This window comes from Phyllobates terribilis, unplaced genomic scaffold (assembly GCF_046119375.1).
Source record: "Phyllobates terribilis strain yellow unplaced genomic scaffold, ASM4611937v1 Scaffold_1__5_contigs__length_1240528914, whole genome shotgun sequence".
Classification (NCBI taxonomy): Eukaryota; Metazoa; Chordata; class Amphibia; order Anura; family Dendrobatidae; genus Phyllobates; species Phyllobates terribilis.
The window spans coordinates 1,016,439,813-1,016,460,943 of record NW_027362761.1 but is presented as its reverse complement, the minus strand read 5'-3'; the positions used below and the strand labels follow the sequence as shown (position 1 = coordinate 1,016,460,943).

The 21,131-nt window shown below is 37.3% G+C and overlaps 1 protein-coding gene across 2 annotated transcripts in view; it reads right to left on the bottom strand.

Annotated features, from left to right (window-relative positions):
- The window catches only part of SPOCK3 (SPARC (osteonectin), cwcv and kazal like domains proteoglycan 3), a 572,172-nt gene that overhangs the window by 454,144 nt on the left and 96,897 nt on the right, over positions 1-21,131 (bottom strand). The window lies entirely within an intron of this gene.

Genomic DNA, 21,131 nt, shown 5'->3' with positions numbered 1-21,131 from the left:
TTTCCCCAAAAATTACATTTGTGGTAAATAAATCTGTGTGAATCTCAATACTGGAAAGCCTCTCTTTAAAAAAGCCGGTCCGCAATTCATCAGCGGCAGACACCGGTACCCGACAATATAGAAAAGAAAGAATAGAGCATCACACATAGATTAGATAGATAGAAACATGTCAGTCACATATATAATAAGTACAGTGACAGTGTTGGGTACTGTACGTGTCATTTAGTGTTAAAATAAAGGATTTATTTAAAAAAAAATTGGCGTGGGATCCCCCGTAATTTTAGTCTCTAGCGGAGGTTAAGCAGACGGTTGGGGCAAATGTTTGAAGCCAATTATACCCACGGAGCTTCCCAGGCTACTAATATGAGCCACCAGCTGAATACCTAGCCTTTACTAGCTATTAAAATGGGTGACCCAAAAAAAAATGACGTGGGGTTCCCCCTATTTTAATAGCTAGCAAAGACTAGGCAGACAGCTGGGGGCTGATATTAATAGCCCAGGAAGGGTGCCATGAATATTCGCCCTCTCCCAGGCTAGAAACACCAGTCCTCAGCCACCCCAGAAAAGGCGCATCCTGGGAGAGGGCCAATATTCATGGCACCCTTCCTGGGCTATTAATATCAGCCCCCAGCTGTCTGCCTAGGCTTTGCTAGCTATTAAAATAGGGAGACCCTACGTCGTTTTTTTGGGGGTCCCCCATTTTAATAGCTATTAAAGGCTAGGTATTCAGCTGGGGGCTGATATTAGTAGCCTGGGAAGCTCCATGGGTATTACCCCCTTCCCAGGCTTCAAACATCTGCCCCAGCCATCTGCTTAACCTCCGCTAGAGACTGTCATGTTTCTATGTATCTAATCAATGTGTGGTGCTCTATTCTTTCTGTTCTATATTGTCGGGTACCGGAGTCTGCCGCTGATAAATTGCCGGCCGGCTTTTTTAAAGACACGGGTGCATGTAAATCGGAGGGCACTAGCGTGTTCCAAGTGCCCTACTATGTTTTTCATGCACCCTCCTATATACCGTGCCTGCCTATATATTCTGCCTGCCTGACGTTTAATTGATCACTGTTTCCATCGATTTGGGCAATTTTATACGCTCCCCCGCTGCCTCCCATCCCGATCCTAAGTTAGGACCGGGCGGGGAGCGAAGCACCAGGGAGCGGGGAGCATACATCAGGGAACGGGGAGCGCATTTCTCACTGACTTACATTGTACTCTTTACTCCTAGCGAGTAATCACAAGGAAACTCTGGGAGTAATGAGTAGCCCGAGTACAGTACTATTCGGCGAGTACCGAATAGTAACAAGTATACTCGCTCATCCCTATCTGTAATGTCTTTATTGTCGGTACAATACCCCTCTGAAATGTCTGTGGAATATGTTGGAACTTTAGAAATAAAGATTATTATTAGTATTATTATTATCATCATTATTATTATTGTTATCATTATTAAGAGCTTACACACTACAGAAGAGAGTGAACAAGAACCCCGTTGACCGTATGAGGTTATACTCTACTACAGGAGAGAGAGAGGATCTCATTTATCTCTACAAGAGAGAGAGAGAGGACACTGCTGACCATAAGAGCTTACACACTACAAAAGAGAGAGGACCATGCTGACCATAAGAGCTTATATTCTATTCTACAGATAAGAGAAAGAGATGGAGGACCCTACTGACCATAAAAGCTTGCACTGTATAGGAGAGAATTACTCAGTGCCTTTAGAGATGGAAAATGATTCTTCCATAAAAATTGTGCTCCACTGGGAGCCGCTGACTTTTGATTTCCCAAGTACTAACCACCACTGTACAAGGTAAGATGTGAAAACTGAACGGCATTATAAAGAGGCCTGCACAACAATGCAAAATTATTCTGATGCTCCACCAGTGTGGGAAATGGTGGAAGTTTTTTTGTGAACCGCAAATTGAATTTTGAATGTTCGAATTTGCGTGAAACCACGAATCTCAGGAAATTCCACTTGAACTCAATCCTCCGTGGATCGATTCGCTCATCTCTAGTCAATATTGACTTTAGAATTCCTTCTTCCAAAAGATGGCACTGGAGCTCCTGAACTCTTCCTTTCTGAAGAAGTTATTTACATATTTAAATTCCTAGAGGAACATTGCATGACCTATAAATCTCCCTACACCGACTTTATCCCTCAGATATCCTGATGAGAAATCAAATAAATAAATAAAATGAGAAAAATAATGATACATAATATATTAATTTGTGCTGCTAGAAATTACTCTGCTGGCATTAATACTATAATGATTTCACTGTTGCTTTTCATTATACTCTTTTCCTATCTTAGTTTTGCTTCACCTTGATTTTTGATTTTCGCTTCTTCTCTTTCACCTCAACTGTTATATAATTTGAAAACATTTCACTTGACAGGAAGTCTCTTTTCTTTGCATGGAACATCCTGCTTTCTTTACAATTTTTAGAAGTCCCAGTTGAAAATCTATCTTGCTAATAAATAGTTTTCAGTAATAACTTCAAACTTTTACAATGTTGCCTCAAAATATAACCAATGTACGTACATGATTTTACAAATCATTAAATCTGGATTTGCTCTAAGTCTCTGATCTATAATTGTGTTTATCATTATATTGTAATTATATACCCTCATATACAGTATACATAAGAATAAGGGAAACTTCCAAAATTTGTTAAAGGGAAGCTGACAGCTGATACATGCTTCTTGATCCACAGGCATGTATCAACCAGACAATGGCTATACAGTACAATTTCATCCAGGCATGTTTGAATTTACTAGTAGAACAGGCGGATCACTGTTGGCTTCTCCCCGCCTGATCCCCTTGAGTGATAGGTCTCTACCTATGTGTGTGTAAAGGGAGAGACCTGTGAGTCACTGGCAGGGGGCGGGGAGATGCTTATCTGTCTGTCCAACTAAATCTTCTGTGTGATCTGTCCCCATTGGCTTCTAAAGTATGCTTTTCTCTGGACAGCAGGATTTTAGAGGTTAAATATACATGGCTGAAATTGTACAGCCAGTGTCTGATGCATATTGCCCATGGATCAGGTAGTATGTATCAGCAGTCAGGTTCCCTTTAAATCGAAAATGCTCAAAATTAAAAGAAAATTTCTCCCTGTAAACTAAATGTGTTCAATTCCCTTTCTGTCTTCACGCCACTGACATCCAACTATATTAAGCTGCCTGTCACTTTAGTAAGGTTGTAGACTGATGGAGAGAATTAGCTTTTGCGGAGTAATGTCAGTAATTCTGTAGGAGACAATTGTAGAGTCAGTCCACATGAAAAACAGACTAGGCTAAAGCAGTGATATAAGAAATAATTACTAGAATTTTTTTTTATAATTGCATTATTGGTAAATGGTATTTTACACCTATTAGTGGCATCTGTGATACAGTTTCAAAGACTTTAGGGATTTTGCTACTGTTTGAAAATTTTTATAGATTGTAATTGTGCAACTTTCATCAACCTTTTCGCTAGTGTCAGTTCTCTTTCTTCCAAAAAAAACCATATCCAATAAAAAGGCTTCCACATTTAGTCCTCTTGATATATTAAGAGTGAGGAGTTACATAAGCTTCATGATACGACATGAATTCTCTTGTTGGGTCAATCTCTTATGGCTAAGTCTGTTTATTTCATTTTCAATATCTGGTTTGTGTAAAGTTTGACAATAATATAACAAATAAAACAATCCAATATACAGTAGATACATGAAAAAAAGAGGCCCAAAAATCTCAACCCCATCATAAGATTGTTCTAGATAAATTACCGCAAACGTGCAATATTTGAGTAACCTTTTCAGACATGGTTTAGGGAAATAAAAATACAGATTATTTTAGAATCACAAGGAAATCTATAGTATAATTTATAAATAATACATTTAATCTACATAAGACTAAGGCACTTTTTCTATTTTCTGAAGGGGAAGTTCATTGTTCATCACTTGAACAGTCTTCGGTTTCAATGCCGTTTTCAAGAGAGTATTTTGAAATACAGAGACAGATGGTAAAATCTATCAACAGAAGTGAACTGTACATGCACTTAATTTCACTTTATGTCCACTAAATATTGCAGACGTATTAGAGCAAGGTTAGACAAAATCAACAAGACCTGAGTAAGAGTGAAAATCTTGTATTTGGAAACATACAAAAACAAACAGTACTTGTTCTTTTCTTGAAGAATGATTCATACAGCTTTTTTTTTTCATTTTTCTAGCTTTATTTTTCCTAATTATTAATCATTCACACGATTATAACTGGTAAGAACGATATGTCTGTTTTTTTTACAGATGTTACAGATTTCATGCAATGTTTTATGCATGATACTAAATATATTTAAATGAGAGCTTTAAAATTCCTCATGTGCTGCAGAAAAAAATAATCTGAACAGAATTTATGCATTTTAGAATTAGCATGCTGAAGGAGAATCCTCAAACATATTGGGGGCTTTAGGTTTCAAAAGTGTTCTTGTGACACCCTTGTTTTGTTGTAAAGCTGCTGTAATTAGCACCATCTGCAATAAATGTTTAGACTGGAGGGAAGCCTGTAGGTCTAGCCTGTTATGTAAGCACCCCAGTTTTGGCAAGTAATACTGATGTAATTAGATGCATTTGCTTAGCCAGTCCCCTTGCAAAAGCAAAACAAAACTGATAGAAAAATGGTTCAATGCATTAATAAACGTGGGTCGGTTTATCTGGACACATTTTCTGATGTAATTTTCCTACTATTCTGGCACATGATAATTTATTAGTTATACTTTGACTACATCACAGACATAATCTGTAATAGATGAGTTATTAGATGCATGCAATAAAAAAACAATTAGATGCTGAATGGTAATTTTTGGGGGAAATATTATATAATGGAGCTCTTAGAAGGGAAAAGGAAGATTTCTTATGTAAGAAATGTCAAAGTCCTGTAGAAAAGAAACCTTAACAAATACAATAAAAGGATAGATTCCTATTCACCAGTTCAATAAATGCCACATAAGTCATCCAGTCTATATTAAGCAAATTCTAGGACCACCAGGGCCCACCAAAATTATTGAGCAAACAGAGATCTCGTTCTTATAATAATCTTTTTTAATAATCTTTTATTTATATAGCGTCAACATATTCCGCAGCGCTTTACAATTCAGACAATTTACAGACTTTATGGGCTCTGTCCCCATTTGGGGCTCACAATCTACATTCCCTATCAGTATGTCTTTGGGAGGAAACTGGAGAACCTGGAGGAAACCCACACAAACACGGGGAGAACATACAAACTCCTTGCAGATGTTGCAGATCCTTATAGAAATATAGTAATTAACTGATCTATACAAGACAAGTACCATATATAGCGGACTACAAGATACACCAAACTATAAGACACACCCAAAACTTTTTTAAAAAAAATGGTGGTGCGTCTTATAGTCCATTTTAACTGTAGCTTACCGGAAGGGGGTCAGTGGCGGTGGAGCGTGGTCACAGGAGGCAGGGTCGCTGCTTCAGGAGGCCAGCGGCAGGAGTCTGGCGATGATGCGGAGCCTGGGCGCTCATTAGATGTCGGCACCAGTGAAAGGGGACATATAATGAGCGCTAAGGCACCACAGCTTCGCCTCCCTCCTTCTGCCAGCTTCCTGAAGCAGCCACCTGCCGCCGACCTCCCCAGTAATCTACCTTCAGATTATATGACACACCCCCATGTTACTCCCAAATTTGGAGGAAAAAAGTGCGTCTTATAATCCGAAAAATACGGTATATCCTATTTTATACATTTATGATTTGCAGAAATGTTTATTTGTTGTCTAGTGGAAACATTTCATCAAACATCTTAAAAAAAAACCTTAAGGATTTTTAATCTTTTAAGGGGTTGATCACTACTTGGATAATGATGAACTATTTTTAGGATAGGTCATCAATTTTTGATTGGTGAGGGTCCAAACCTCTGTATCCACAATTATTACCTGTCATAAGCTCAGCGGCTGGATATAATCAGTATACAGAGAGAAATGGCACAGCTTTGTACATTCTTTAGTAGAGATGAGTGGACGTATCCCTTGGAGAATAAGGGTTAAGTCAAGTCAGTTTGACAGTTTTCTGAAATTTGTGGTTTCATGCAACTTTGAGCATTCGGTACTATTTCCAGTCATTCGAAATGCCTGTCCCCATTCCCAATGCTGCAGTAGCATTAGAGAGCAAGCTAATGTATTCTTGTGTGGCCATGCGAGCTTCCCCATAATACTCTGCATTTATGACATCCAGCGGATTACGATACTTTGCATAGTGGTGGTCAGTACCTGGGCCTTCACAGACCAACGATTTCCAATGGATGACAGTTTGTACGGCAAAGTCGATTTTCATCCCCAGATTTACTGGATAAGTCTCTGTCTTTTGTAGTGTGTAAGCTCTTATGGTCAATGAGGTCCTCTTTCTTCTCTCTCGCTTCTTTCCATCACATGGAAAGCAATTACAAGCTTTCTACTTTTGAGATTTGCATTAATTTATTCACTGAAGCATCCGACTTTTTAGGAACATTTGGTGAAACCAGTAAATTTGAATTTCAAATCCGCTGATCTCTACTGTTTAGTGAAGAAATGCAGCTCAGTTCCTATGCGAATGAACAGAAGAAGTAGTACCCTGACTTAATCCAACAGAAGCTTCCTATTTAAATAGATGATCAACTACCTAGGGCTTTCTTAGCTCCCTGTTCCGTGGCCCACAGCTTGTTTAAGATTGATGGGAGGAAATAGAAAACAGTAGATCACTACTATCCCCTCCCCCTTGACCTCTGGCCACCGTAATGTTTCTGCTTAAAAGTAATAAATAATCATCAGATACTATTGTCTTTGTTGTTTTCCATTGGCTGAAAGCTTTTTTATCTCATACTCTACCTATTATAATGAATCCTACAGAATGAACCATACAGAAGGAACCTTTGAGAAGCAATCCTAAAAAATTAACCCTTAAGAAGACATGGTGGATTTAAACCTGTGAGGTCCAATAACACTATTAACCTGCAGACATAGGGTTAATCTGCACATTAATAGCATTATGGAGGTATCAGGCTGCTTGTACTGAAACCAGAGGCTGTAAGATGCCCTGACAGCTGGGTCTACATTGATGCATAACATGGCTGTAAGTCAGTGATGGGGCGTGCTTACAGCCGCCGCTCTGGGCGGTGCGAACAGTGACTGTAATTGCGGTGGGTATGTCTGCATGACTGAAAACCGACAGCTCCTGGGAGAAAAAAAGTTAATTTTCTCCCGGGTGCTGCATTTTCAGTACTGCGGCCTAGTACCTTCCTAATGCTATTAACCTGCAGTTTAACCCTATATCTTCAGGTTAATAGTGTTATCCAACATGACAGGATATCTTTAAAGGATAAGAGCACCTTTGGGGCTATTAAAATAAAAAAGTATTTACCTGCAGACATAGTGGTAAATACTGAAGATGAGTAATGCTTATATTCACTTTTTTATCTCACCTCTCTAGCCCCTCACTACCATATTTACAGTTCTTGGCGCATTTTCGTACTACCGCCATGAGCACTGAAATCCACGACATCTTCATGGTCAGCTGAGACTTTCAGCTTTGATGAGTCCTGATATGGTTCTGTGCATGCTCATGTAAGGTCATGACGCACGTCAATGGAATTGGAGATAAATGTCCAACAGATGGGGGTTCAACTGCTAGAACCCCAAGTGATCCTGAATACTGGGATTCCAAAGAGCCTAAAATAAATGGAGCAGTGGTTGATCATGCGCATGATCATGCGCTATGGATAGGGGATAACTTTGAAATGTGAGAATACCCCATTAATCTCATTCTCCAACCAGCAATGAACAGGGAATGAGAAAGCACCAAAAACCCATTTGCAAAAGTTATTAATAGCTCAAAATATCTGCCTTAAATTAAAAAAGTGCCTCTTATGGTGTCCATATTCTTTAAGAAAATAACTCATAATTGGAGCCTTCATGCATAAAGGAGAAGTCACTTATCATAATGATATACCATTTCTCAATAAACATAATCTGCAGAATGATGAAAAAATCACACTGAAAGAAAGAAGCATCAGCTTGTTGCTCTCTTACCAGTTATTTACTGTCTTTCGAAATGATGCATGGAAAACCTGGCAAGCTCAGGTCGCTAAGGTCAATGTGTTTCCTTTAAAACTGAACTCTCGGGGGCTCGTAAATGATATAATGGAAAGAATGATAATAACATGGGTCTACAATAATAAGGTGAACTATGACTTTCTCCTACAACTAATAACAGCTGTAAGATACTTTGAGAAACGGCAGCATTTTTCATATAAAATAGCCTTATCTTGGCAATAAATTCTTCTTTCCTTCTTTAATAAACAGAAAATACATGTAAATGTATCACAAATCTTTCAAACTGATAAATGTCACCACATGGGATTTTCATGCACAGATAATAGAACACTAAGGTACATTATTTACAGAGGTAAGCCTGGGGGGTTAACATCAACTTTAATATAATGCAATTATCATGAAAATTGCACATTGCCATAATATTTCTATCTTTATTGACTTATCAGAAGAAAGGTACTGTGAATAAGGATGGTAATAAATCTGTCAATAGAAATGAGGAAAGACTACTGGAGAGACATTTAAATCATCTAACATGCTGACAAGCACAACTGTCCTTCTCCGTATTTAAGAGAATTTGCTCATGTCGAGGGATTGCCTTTTCTTGTTGTTTGTTAATATTTGATTTTACTTTAAGTGGTGTCCGGGGGCATTATGCCAGCTATGCTTTGCCTTCAAGTCATAGCTCTTGTGACAATAATTAGAACACTACATCTCATATAATAGCTATTCATTTCATGTTGCGCTGTTGAACTGTTATAATGATATTTTTACTAAATTGAATTTTAATCTAAGCGTGGGCCCACGACATGCCATGTATTTATTTCCAGTCCTGAAATATCCATAACAAAATGTCTTCTATCAATTCTCTTTAGCTTTCAAACAAAATAAAAAATTGTGTGTTAACAAACTTTTAGGTACAGAGAGAGGACTACAACTAAACATATACCTGAATTTTATTTGTGATGGTTGAGTGCATTACAGGTAAAGAATAAAGATTATGGTACTGATACATCAACTATAAACTGGTCATGACAATGAGGGCCAAATGACCTTTCTTTCAAGGTTACTCTTAGGCCTCATTGAAACATCCATTTTTTCCTTGTACGTGAAAAATATTGAACGATTTTCATCAGTGTGCCAAAAAAAAGCCAAAGCTTCTCCTATCCATTTCAATGTTAAAAAACGGACAGTCCACTAATGGCTCACAGATGGAATCTATGTGCCATCTATGATTTTTAAGCACTTATATTTGTGACTTTGATCTGTGACAAATATTCCACAAAAAAACTCAGATATGTTAACTTTACAATCATGGATAAAACACAAACATGAAAATACTTATATTGAGAGGATTTTAGAAAAACTACTAGAAAATAAAATACGATCAAAAACTACTAAGAAAAACTGAGTGTGAACTTAGCCTAATAGATTAAACTGTATTTCAGTTGTTTAGTGTCTTGTTTAAGTTACTTATATTTTCAATTTTTTTTAGAACAAAATAGCTAAAAAGGTCACATTAGCTAGTTTTGTACATGTGTATAAAATATACATAAAAAAAATATATATATATGATATATATATATTATATATAATATATAGAAAAATGTCAGTCAATTCCAAAAGAAAATAAAAATATAATTATTGCTACTATTATTATAATTATTATTGTAATTAGTATGACCAATTCTTTAATAGGACAAAGAATGACATGTACAATAAAGCAACAATAGTATAACATCTGAAGAAAGGACAGAAAGTGAACTTTATGTAAATTTGTTTAAAATAACTGACTACTATGACAGGTACTTTATGACATCAGGACTAATGCCTGTAATTTATCTGTCAGAACAGTGTAAGTGAATGGAAGGGGCCAGCACAGTTTTGTTGCCATTGACTAATGTTTGTCCTTCTCCTGCACTCATTTCTGAAGCCTGGTCCTGCAAATGGAAGTAAAAGCTGGGGGGAGGGCATTTTTTTCTCTCTTTTCCTGACTGGTGTTTTATGCAGAGGAATAAGGGCACCAATCCTAAATTTAATATTTAAAAATTGCTTAAAGAGTAACTGTCATTTTAATTTTTATTTCATAAATCAATTGTACAAGTGAAAATAAACAACTGTATAATATATCTTATCAGAAAACTCTGCTTCTTTCTCTGCCAAAATCGATAATTTATTATGAAAAATTCTCAATTCTTAGGTAAAATCTGTATTCAGTGAAGACTTTCCCATTACTGAGATGGGAGATGGCGGCAGCTACTGATAAGATTCTATGTAGATGAGGAGGAGGGAGGAGCTAGTGGCAGAGCTCCTCCCTCCTCCTCTTCCTCCTATCTACATCATCTTATCCACAGTAATTGCCATCTCCTCTCAGTAATGGGAAAGTCTTCACAGAATACAGATTTTACCTCAGAATTGAGAATTTTTCATAATAAATTATCAATTCTGGCAGAGAAAGAAGCTGATTTTCTGATAAGATATATCACACAGTTGCTTATTTTCACTTGTACTATTGATTTATGAAATAAAAATTAAAATGACGGATACTCTTTCAATATTTAAAAGATATTAACATTTCTAAACCGAGAATAGGAGAAAACAGAACTCTTATAAGTTCTTCCAAATAGATGGAGGCATACAATATTTAATATGCTTGTTATATCTTGCCAAAACATCATGGATGCGCCTGATTCATGAAGATGTTACAGAGCTCGGAAGTTGCACAAAAAAATGTTGAGACATTTGGTGTTTCCATGTCAGTCCTGTCCATCATTGACAAAACGGATAGAACATGGGTGGGATGGCGATACGTTAAGCCCACCCATCAAATTCATTAAAATTTATGTTCTTTTGCAGTGTAAATTTTGCTATTAATGTACTCCAATCCCTGAATGGAGAACATTTCTGGTGCGAAGACGCATGCCAGTTAAGAAATTCGGCAAATTAATTAGGAGCATCATACTCCAGTGAGCCCTTCATTAAAACTGGTCCCATGTTGAATCAGCCCCATGTTATAAGCATTAAAGAGCATTAAAGAGCAAGATCATCATCGAGAATTATTTTTAAGCACTAATACAACTACAGACCCTAAAATAGGAGACTGAACCTGTTGATGGACAAATGGAACCTTTCTTATTTGTATTATCTCACAGTGCACCTTTAAATAACGATTAATCTATGTTTGTATTGTGGGAAAACAGTAATCAATACATGTTTTAAAGACAAGAAAACAGAAAAATATTAATAATATATAGAGCTTCTTATCCATATTGATCTCAAATGGAACAAAGATCATCAGGCCCACTCACTGACATTTTGTCTGGGATAAAAAGTGCATAGTTGAGCTGTGCAAATGCAAAGTGAAAAGGTCACATCAATTCATGATTATTAGATTATGTACTGGGATGTCTAAAGACTAATCTTTCCTAACCGATGACTGCGCTTTAAAAATACAAATAGGTCACCAATATAAAACAACCTGCTAATTAGAGCAAAGAAAAACAACCGTTATACAACCTGGACCAAAATTAATGACACATAGATTTCAGCTCTCATCAATATGACCTGCAAATCATCTATAACTAGGTAAGAAAGGCATGTAAAGTAAATTCTGATCATGCTGAACTCTACAAAGCCGCGTTATAAAGACCTTTTCACCAAGCAAAAAAAAAAAATGTTGAAACAATATTAAAACAGCATATAAACTTGCTGTAAAATTCACAGAGAATTTTCAGAAATTACTTAATGGAATGCTCGGTTCACACATGTCATGTTTCTGTTCTCAGTGGAATCATGACTTGTATAATGAATGTGTTTAGTAACAAATTCCAACAAATTCTGATTCAAACAACTGACTTCTAATAATCTCCTTCAGTTTTCAGTAGAGGATAAGGGGTGAACACTACACTATAATTGCCATGAAAACAGCCAAACATTGATGTCATAGATAATAACGCTGAAAGCATTGTTAATAACAGCCTTATCCATTCTGCGAAGACCATACATTTCTATCAGCAAGTTGACCATTACGCCCGAATTCATCAAAGCAATGTCACCAGAATTATGGCATAAATTAATTTGAAAATAGTTGCTCAAAAATGTTGTTTTAAGCCAGTTTTTCCTAGTTCTGCCAAAATGGGGAGAGCTGGGGCGGGACAGGAGTGTGACCTTGTCGCGGCATCACAGTTCATCTAATTCATGACACCAGAAATCTCCAGTTCCTGATTGTAGTAAGATTTGTGGTGAGGCTTACAGAGGTGCATGTCACTCATCAGACGCTCCTTATTCATTAAAAGTTATGTGTCTTTTAATGAATCAGAAGTCTCTGATTTCACCCCACTCCCTCATCAAAATCAGGGTGAAACTTACAAGTCTTTATTGAATTAGGGTTTGAATGTTTTCAGTAGATTACTTAGCTGTTAGTAAGGTTACCTGAAGTCAAAAGAAAACCAAAGCTAACCTATTGTAACATCACCTCTGACATACTGGGCCAGACACAAGAATGTTGCATTGGCATTTCTAAAATGAAGCAGAAGCATTCAGCCAAGAACTGCTTTCCTTCCAGAATGGCTCAGCACCCAGACCCCCATTATAAAAAACTTCTGATGTCGATATCACAGGTCAAAACTTTCCTTTAACAAAATGTTAGGTAATAATATAGACAGTATATGGCAAATTGTTGTCATTTTTATTATACATATAGCATTATCTGTGCGGCTATATAGCTTCTGCAAAGGGTTGTAGTCCAGAGTTTAAGGGGAAGCTGTCAGTAGGATCAACCCTCCCAAGCAGTCTATATGGCATGTCATAGGAAGCTAAATAAAAAAAAACATTTGCTGCAGCTCTCACAGCTCCGCTGTACGGCAACACTGGCTGCCTATGAGAAGGAAGCTAAAGTTCTATGAGAGGAACCTGCAGATGTGTTAGGTATAACCATACACAGCTCTGCAGTGAGATCAGGAGAGAGCAGATTGTTAGTCATTACATATAAAACTGGTAACTCCCCCTTTCATGTAAAATAAGCCCTGGAGGCAGATTCTCATGCAGATCTGTGTCTTGCCCGTAGATCTTAACAGCTCATTTACAGATAAGAAAAACTTGGATTTCTCTGGACTAAGACATCGGCCAGCTTCCTATGACCTACATGCCCAAATAGACCACTTAGGAGGGTTGATCCTACTGACAGATTCCCGATAAGGGAGCGTAGCATGCTGCTATACTGCAGTGTGTGGTAATGCTCCAAGTTATAGGCCAATGTGGGTATGTTTTTGTGCTTGGTTTGTGGTTGCAGGTCTTGGCCTAGTTGCTGGTCATTTGCCCCTGACTGGCAATCTCATTGGGAACTGTAGTACTGTCAGATCAGATTAGTCCTATTAAGGGGTCAGGGTTTTCAGCTGTGGGTCACCTGTGTTGCGCTCTTGTAGATTGGCCTTATAGAAAAGACCTATTGTAAAGAGGACTTGTAACCAGGTCATCAGTGGCCAATTTTTGGTCTTATTATATTCCTGCTACTCCCCTGAGAATTCTTTTTTTTTTTTTTAACCACTGTATAGTTCTAGACATATAAGCCTTTTTATTAAATGCTAATTTTAATGGCCTGTACCAAAGGAATGATGCTACCAGGATCCTTTGGGGGGAATTTTTTTAAGCTCCTCTGCATTATTATCCTGTGAGCATTGTCACCTTGGTAAAGATCATTAAAATTAGAACCAAACAAAATAGTACATATATCTAGAACCATTTGGTGATTTTTTTTTTTTAACAAAGCAAGAAATGGCATACTCAGGGGAGCAGCGGGAATAAAGTAAGAGATAAAATTGGCTACTTTTGACCTGGTGAGAGGTCCTATCTAAAGAGGGCACTGTGAAGTATTACATGGACTCACTGTTTCTTTATTTTACTTTAAATTTTGCTTAGCATTAAGAGATCACTATAGACCAACAAATAGAATTCACTGAAAAGCATCCAATAAAAATATATAAGTAAAAATGTATTAGTTTTTTAACTTGTGAGTCTATGGGGTATAGATAGCTAAAAGACGTCTGACATATGGCATCCAATAGACATCAGATCATAGATGCACTGGACATTATGTCAGGTGGAAAGACAACTTTGGGAAGGACACATCTGTAGATCATAGCAAACTTTATCTGTTGAAACCAAAATACCTACTAATTAAAAATGAAATATAGTTGTCACGAGGTCCCACTCCGGTATCACACAATCAACAAAGCGAGAGATGAGTGAACAGTCCCAAGAAACTTTATTACATGCAAATCGAAAGGTCCATAAAACAATCTACCACACAGAGGATGAAATAGTCCAGGAACACAGATACAGTCCAGTAATGGGATAAATGCCCCAGGAGATGAGAGTCACAATCCTCTGCTTAGAAATCGATATGGCAGTGTAGCTCAAGATACTTCTCCATATAGGTTCCTCTAGCAGTATTTTCCAGGGTAATCAGAGTTTATCCAAGTTTCTCTGGGGTGCTGGCCTTAGCTTCAGCATCACAAGAAGGATCTATCTTACTTGTCTGTTTGTCCTCCTCAGGCCCCCTATTTATATCCAGGGGTAGGCAGACAGGTGGGATGGTTTTCAGTCCCGTCCCTGAAAGTAGTGCCTCACAGATCAAGGCACAACAGGGGGTGATTTGTGGCATAAAGGGAGCAGAGGGGTCATGAATGGGCAGTCAGGAAATGTCAGCAGGAGTTAATCAAGAGGCATGGACACATTCAGGTTGCAGATGGTAACTGAGCTAATTCAATTATGGGACCTTTTGTAAGGTAACTTAGACTCTAGACAATATGAGGAATACACAGAATGATACAGAGCAACAAGAAAACATTCCTAAAATCAGTAAAAATATGAACATAGACAGAATGATACCCCACACACCATATCACATCATCACAATAATTAATACTGCAAATATGACCACTATGAGCAAAAACATATCTGCTTAGTTTAAATAGAATTATTTTATAGAGTGATACCTACATTATTCATTCCCTTGCTCTAGAGATTTGTAGACTACTATTTGTAGGTCGGTTTCTCAGACCTATTTTTATATATTCAGGTCCCAGAGACATAGTCTCATATTTGCTATGTTTACACACCTTGTACACCATACAGACATGTGTAGTTTTATCCACGGACAAACTGTAAAATTTAAGAATGTCCCTAAAAATCAGATTGATTTGGGTTGATATCGATGGCATTCACCAGTGTGCATTTCAGAAACATCTAGCAGAAGTGGCTGAATCATGAGTGCCAACAATTTTGCCTTTTCTGCTCAACAATAATGCTGTCTGCAGCATGTATTTTTCTTTAATATTTTTCCTTTTCCATCCAAACCTCTCAAATATCCTTCATGATTTTAAAGACCATCAATTTCTAAAATTGACAGATTCCTTAAAAGCATACATACAAAACAATTCATCCAATACTTTGCCTGCAAAGTAGTTGAAAATTGCCTAAATGCAGTTTTAGACACTGCTGCACCAAAAATAACTATACAGTGAGGATGGATTAGTAAAAATGTAATTTGACATCCTCTTTTTCACAATAAAATGTTCCTCTTAACTTTACTTTTTTAAAACAGGAACAAAAATGTAACAATTACAAGTGTTTTTCTAGGTAAATGCTTCTAAACAGAAATGCAATTTCAAAAGCTGCTAGTTTGTTTTTTTGATGTTTAGCAATGAAAGGTCTACATAACATAGTAACATAGTAACATAGTTTGTAAAGCTGAATAAAGACTTGCGTCCATCAAGTTCGACCTGTTAGTTCTGTAATTGCTAATTTGCTGTTGTGGTTATTATACATATTCATTAGATAAAGAATTATTAAATAAATGAAATTATTAACAAACATTTATTAAATCTTTATGGAAAGTAATATAAGCAAAACAACAATTTTGCCACAATGTGTTTTGCATTTAAAATTTTACGCTTAACCATGCTGCATAAAGTGTTACATTTTATGATGGGTCTATAAGAATACGGTGATACCAAATTTCTATAGTTCTATTTATCTTTTATTATTTTGCACAATAAATATACACTTGTAAAGAAAAGTAATTTGTTTTTGGGCCGCCATACTGAAAGAGCTACTTAAAAATATTTTTCATTTTTTTACAGTACTAATTGGCCCCACCAGTGGACTTGCACTTGTGATCCTTTGATCAATCAGACCCCGTCACCGGCAGGATCTGATTGGCTGATGGATATGGCAAACAAGGAAGTCTTTGTCAGATCTCCCTGTAGACACAGTAACCATCGGCACCCCGTGACCGTGATCGTGCTGTGGGAGTGTCAATGGTCTGTCAGATTCCTTATATGCTGCTGTCACTACTGACAGTGGCACCTGGGGGGTTAAAGTGCTGAGACTGGCAATATGTCTGGTCTCAAGAGATGACGCAAAATCATGTCTGTGTATGATAGCCGTCTCCTGCTGCAGATGGCTCAACAACTTCTGAGCCCATGCCATCTCTGACGTAATTGTATGTCAGATCACAGTAAATCACCTGCAATCTTGATGTACAGTCACATCATTTTGCGGGAAAGGGTTAAACATTGCCTATTAATTAAATGCTGTTACATAGCTTTCAGCTCCTCTTGTGTCCAAAGCTAGCCATACTCAATGGATGCATATCAACTGGACTGACTGATTTTGGCCAGACTAGCTTACAATCCGATTCGTATGTGGTCTGCTTACTCTCCCACAATGACAGATGTAGGGGGAACTAAAGATCAGACAGGTAGATTTCTACTGACTGACCCAGTGGTGTCTAGCAATGGCTTATTCCCCTCTCTCTACTGAGGACGCATTCACACTCAATGCAGCCAAGTGTGCATGTGCTTCCAGGACTACGGAGAGTCCAGCCTTATATATGGCCAGCCTTATATCCTCACAAAATGTGAAATCCTCCACAAACTATATTTTTGGATGGATGAGACATAGTCACACCTCCCTATGTGATTTCTTGGAAAAGCATCAATAGATAATAGCTGCAGATAATGAATTCTTCAATTAAGGTGGCAGATAAAAACTGAATTATTTTCTTCCAAAAAGTTAAAGATGACACGGAAAAAATAATTGCTGGATTCTGTTGCCCAATTAAGGGAAGGTAGGAATTATTCTCTTGTGTCTTCTATAGTCTTTCTCAGCCCTGAAGCTGCTGAACTGCAGACACTCCAAATCTATGCAAAGTGACTCACGAACATGCTGCACAAACAAAATAAAACCAGCCGCTCTGAAAAAAAGCCAACCCACCAGTCAGGATTTTGTATAGCAGCTCCGTACACAGCAGAGAGGTTCAGCTTTGTGGTAAGTGCACAGAATACAACCTTGCTGTTTTATTTCAATATACCCAAAAAGTAATTTTAGATAAGTGAGATTTGTTTCAGAATTGCACCGAAAATCCATGATAAATTACAATATGCTGGTAATACAGTAGATGAGAATGGGGTTTTAAAAGCGAAAAAAAAGGGGCAGAGTCATCAGGCCATATTGCTAATTTCCAAACCCGCTGTTGCAGAATTGTCATGCATTCACTTAAAGGGAACCTGTCATGTATAATAATGATAATAACCTGCAGATATAAAGGTAATCTGCAGGTTAATAGTGTTATGAAGGTGCATGGATTTGCTGTAAGTGCGTCAGCCGAGAGAAAATAAAATTTAGTTCTCTAGGGAGCTGCCTGCTTTCAGTCATACAGGCATGTACGGAACAATTACAGTCACTGCTCACATCAGTGTGAGTGGCAGCTGTAAGCATGGGCTGGCACTCAGACTGACAGCCATCTCTCCTCTGATGCATTACAGAGACAGTGATCAAAGTGCCAGGGTGTGCTTATAGCCGCCGCTCACTGTACTGTGAGCGATGACTGTAGTCCACCACCACACCTGTATGACTGAAAGCTGGTGGTTCCCAGGAGAAATAAAGTTTATTTTTTTCCGGGTCCTGCTCTTTTAGGACTGCGGATCGGCATCTTCAGAACACTATTAACCTCCAGATTAACTCTATGCTACAAGTTAATACCATTATCCAGACTTAAAGATTCCCTTAATTTTATTTTACACACAAAAAGTTGAAAAACTACTTCTATGATTTATATTAAGCCAAGGATCTAAAAAAGGTATACTAATTCTGGCCACAGTTCTGCTTCAGCATTTTGCAACTACACTAGTCTCTATAAATATTTTTACATCCACAAATTGCAAATGCAAGGTCGCTAGTTGTGTACTTTTTCGCATACTTTGATATTCATAACATTTTGGGTAATTTATCATTGTGCCACATTATACTTTAACAATACATCTCTCCAATCGTATGTGACCAGTTCTTGTTGATTTCTTCAGTTTACCATCAGCACTTACAGTATTTTCTGTTTTGTATTCACAAATTGTTCCTTTTTGTGAATGTCATTGTCTAATTACCCAGTGTTATAGAATAAGAGTTCATGCACCTAACTGTATTACAGCTCTGCTTTGTCATACATAGCCATGAAGCATTTTTTCAGTCATATTCTATATTAATGCAACTAGAAAAAAGAGAAATGTTATATTGGAAGCTGCATGTACAGGTCTTCCATAAAAGAACTGCTTTTGGAGAACATCTCTATAGCTTTTTATTTGTGGGATTTATACGGAATTCCACAAAAATTCTATTGAAGTGAAAAGAAAATCCAATCCGAACTCCAGATCTTGAGAGGCATGTATCTTGGGATGGCGTCCCTCTTCGTAAGAAAGAATAATGACTGGCACTGATTCTTCAAAGATTATTCATGATTCATTTAAATGAGAGAATCATACATGTGACACATTTCGGTTAACATTGAGCCTTTCTCAAATATGATACAAGACAAGAAAATACAAATCATTGAATAAAAATTTTGGTGCCTAAAAATGATCTATACGTCATAACAAAAATATATAAATAAACCAGCGTTTCCACTTCTGTAAAGTAGATTAGATTCATAATAAAATATTTTGTGTTAATAATTTTCCCATCTGAGAGCAGCATGATGTAGGAGCAGAGACCCTGATTTCAGTGATATGTCACATACCGGATTACTTTAATGTCATTTTAACCCCTTCACGACATATGACGTAAACTTAAGTCATTTGTCATATCTCTGCCTTTGATATGGGCTGACAAGCCAAGCCCACATCTTTCCCTGTACATGATGGCTGATTTAATCAACCATCATGTGCCCTCAACAGCCACAGGTGGAGTGGAGCTGCCAATCTCTGACAGCTGGCATTTAACACGTGCCAACAGGGGTGCACGTCATTCCACACACCAATCGGCGCGCTTATGACGTGATCCTGGGGCGATGATGGGATGTCATGACAGCTGGGAGTCTGCTGAAGAACCCTGATATTACAATCCTCCTGTGAAAGCCAGCCCCAGATGGCTGGGATGATGCACTGCTAAGTATAGCAGAAGCGATCGGATAATCGCAGCCTCCGGAGACTACTAAATACAGTAAAAAGTGAAAAAAAAGTTTTTAAAAATATGAAAAAAAAATTAAAAAAATAAACACTAAAGTTCAAATCACCCCCCTTTTGCCCCATTAAAAATAAAACAATGAAAAAATATATATACTGTATATGTGATACCGCTGCATTTGAAAAAGTCTGGTTTTTCAAAATATAAAATAAATTAATCTAATCGGCAAAAGGCGTAACGAGAGAAAAAAAACGCCAGAATTGAGTTTTTTGGCCACTGCAACATTGCAATAAGATGCAATTAGAGGCGATTAAAACATCGTATCTACCCCAAAATGGTATCAGTAAAAATATCTGCTCAAGAGGCAAAAAATAAGCCATGACACAGTCCCATATTCCAAAAAAGGAAAACGTTACATGTTTTCAGAAAATGGCGACAAAAGCAAAAAAAAATTTTTTGTTCAAATGTCAAAATTTTTTTGGACCACTTTAGTAAAAAAAACAACACATACTTGGTATCTGCATACTCGTACTCACCTGGAGACTCATTATGCCAGGTCAGTTTTACTATATAGTGAACATGGTAAATAGGTATACCCAAAAAGTGGAATTGCACTTTTTTTGCACTTTGATTTTTTCCCTGTTTTCCAGTATACATGTGGTAGAATGAATGGTGTCAATCAAATATACAACTCATCCCGCAAGAAACAAACTCTCGGAAAAATAAAAAAGTTATGGCTCTTGGAAGAAGGGGAGGAAAAAACAAATACAAAGAAAAAATGGAAAATGGCCACATCATGAAGGGGTTAATAAAATCACTGTTTCATCTGCTGCAGACCTACCAGCTCTCTGAATGCTGAGCTCTGTATAACCCCGCCCACATCACTGATTGGCAGCTTTCTGCTCATGTACGGTGTACACAGTAAGCTGCCAATCAGTGGTGTGGACGGGGTTATACAGAGCTCATGAATATGGAGGACTACATGGCAGCAGATTTGCTAGCCCTCTAGTGATAATCTCCTGCTGATAAAAGTGATCTTATCAATACTACAGCAAGCATCCCAGTAAGTGACACATCACTGGAATCAGTGTCCTTGTCTCTACATTATGATGCTCTCAGATTAGATGCCAAAAGCCAGGTGACAGATTCATTACAATATTACACATTGTATATCATTTTTACATCAATTGGTTTGGTTGAATTGAGCAAATGAATAAATTGAATGAGTTGTATGTATTTTTGAATTCATATTAAATGACAAAAATAATTTTATCTTAATAAAGCTTATTCTGCCGCTCTTGGGATGTGGTTTTCAACACTGATGGATGATATTAACAGATATAGACCTGCAATACAAATGAAAACCATATTAACAAAGCTCATTATTTAATATCTGACCTATAGGGAAAATGATTGTAACTAATGGATCCAAAAAAGATTTCACTTTTTTTAAACATTGTTTGCAATTATCATCTCTATGTGGTTTCCATTTTTAGAACAGGTGATTCAGCCACAATTGGGATACATTGGGTTTACATCAAAAAGGTGAGTACATTTCTTTGACGAATTGTGCATTTATGTTTAGAT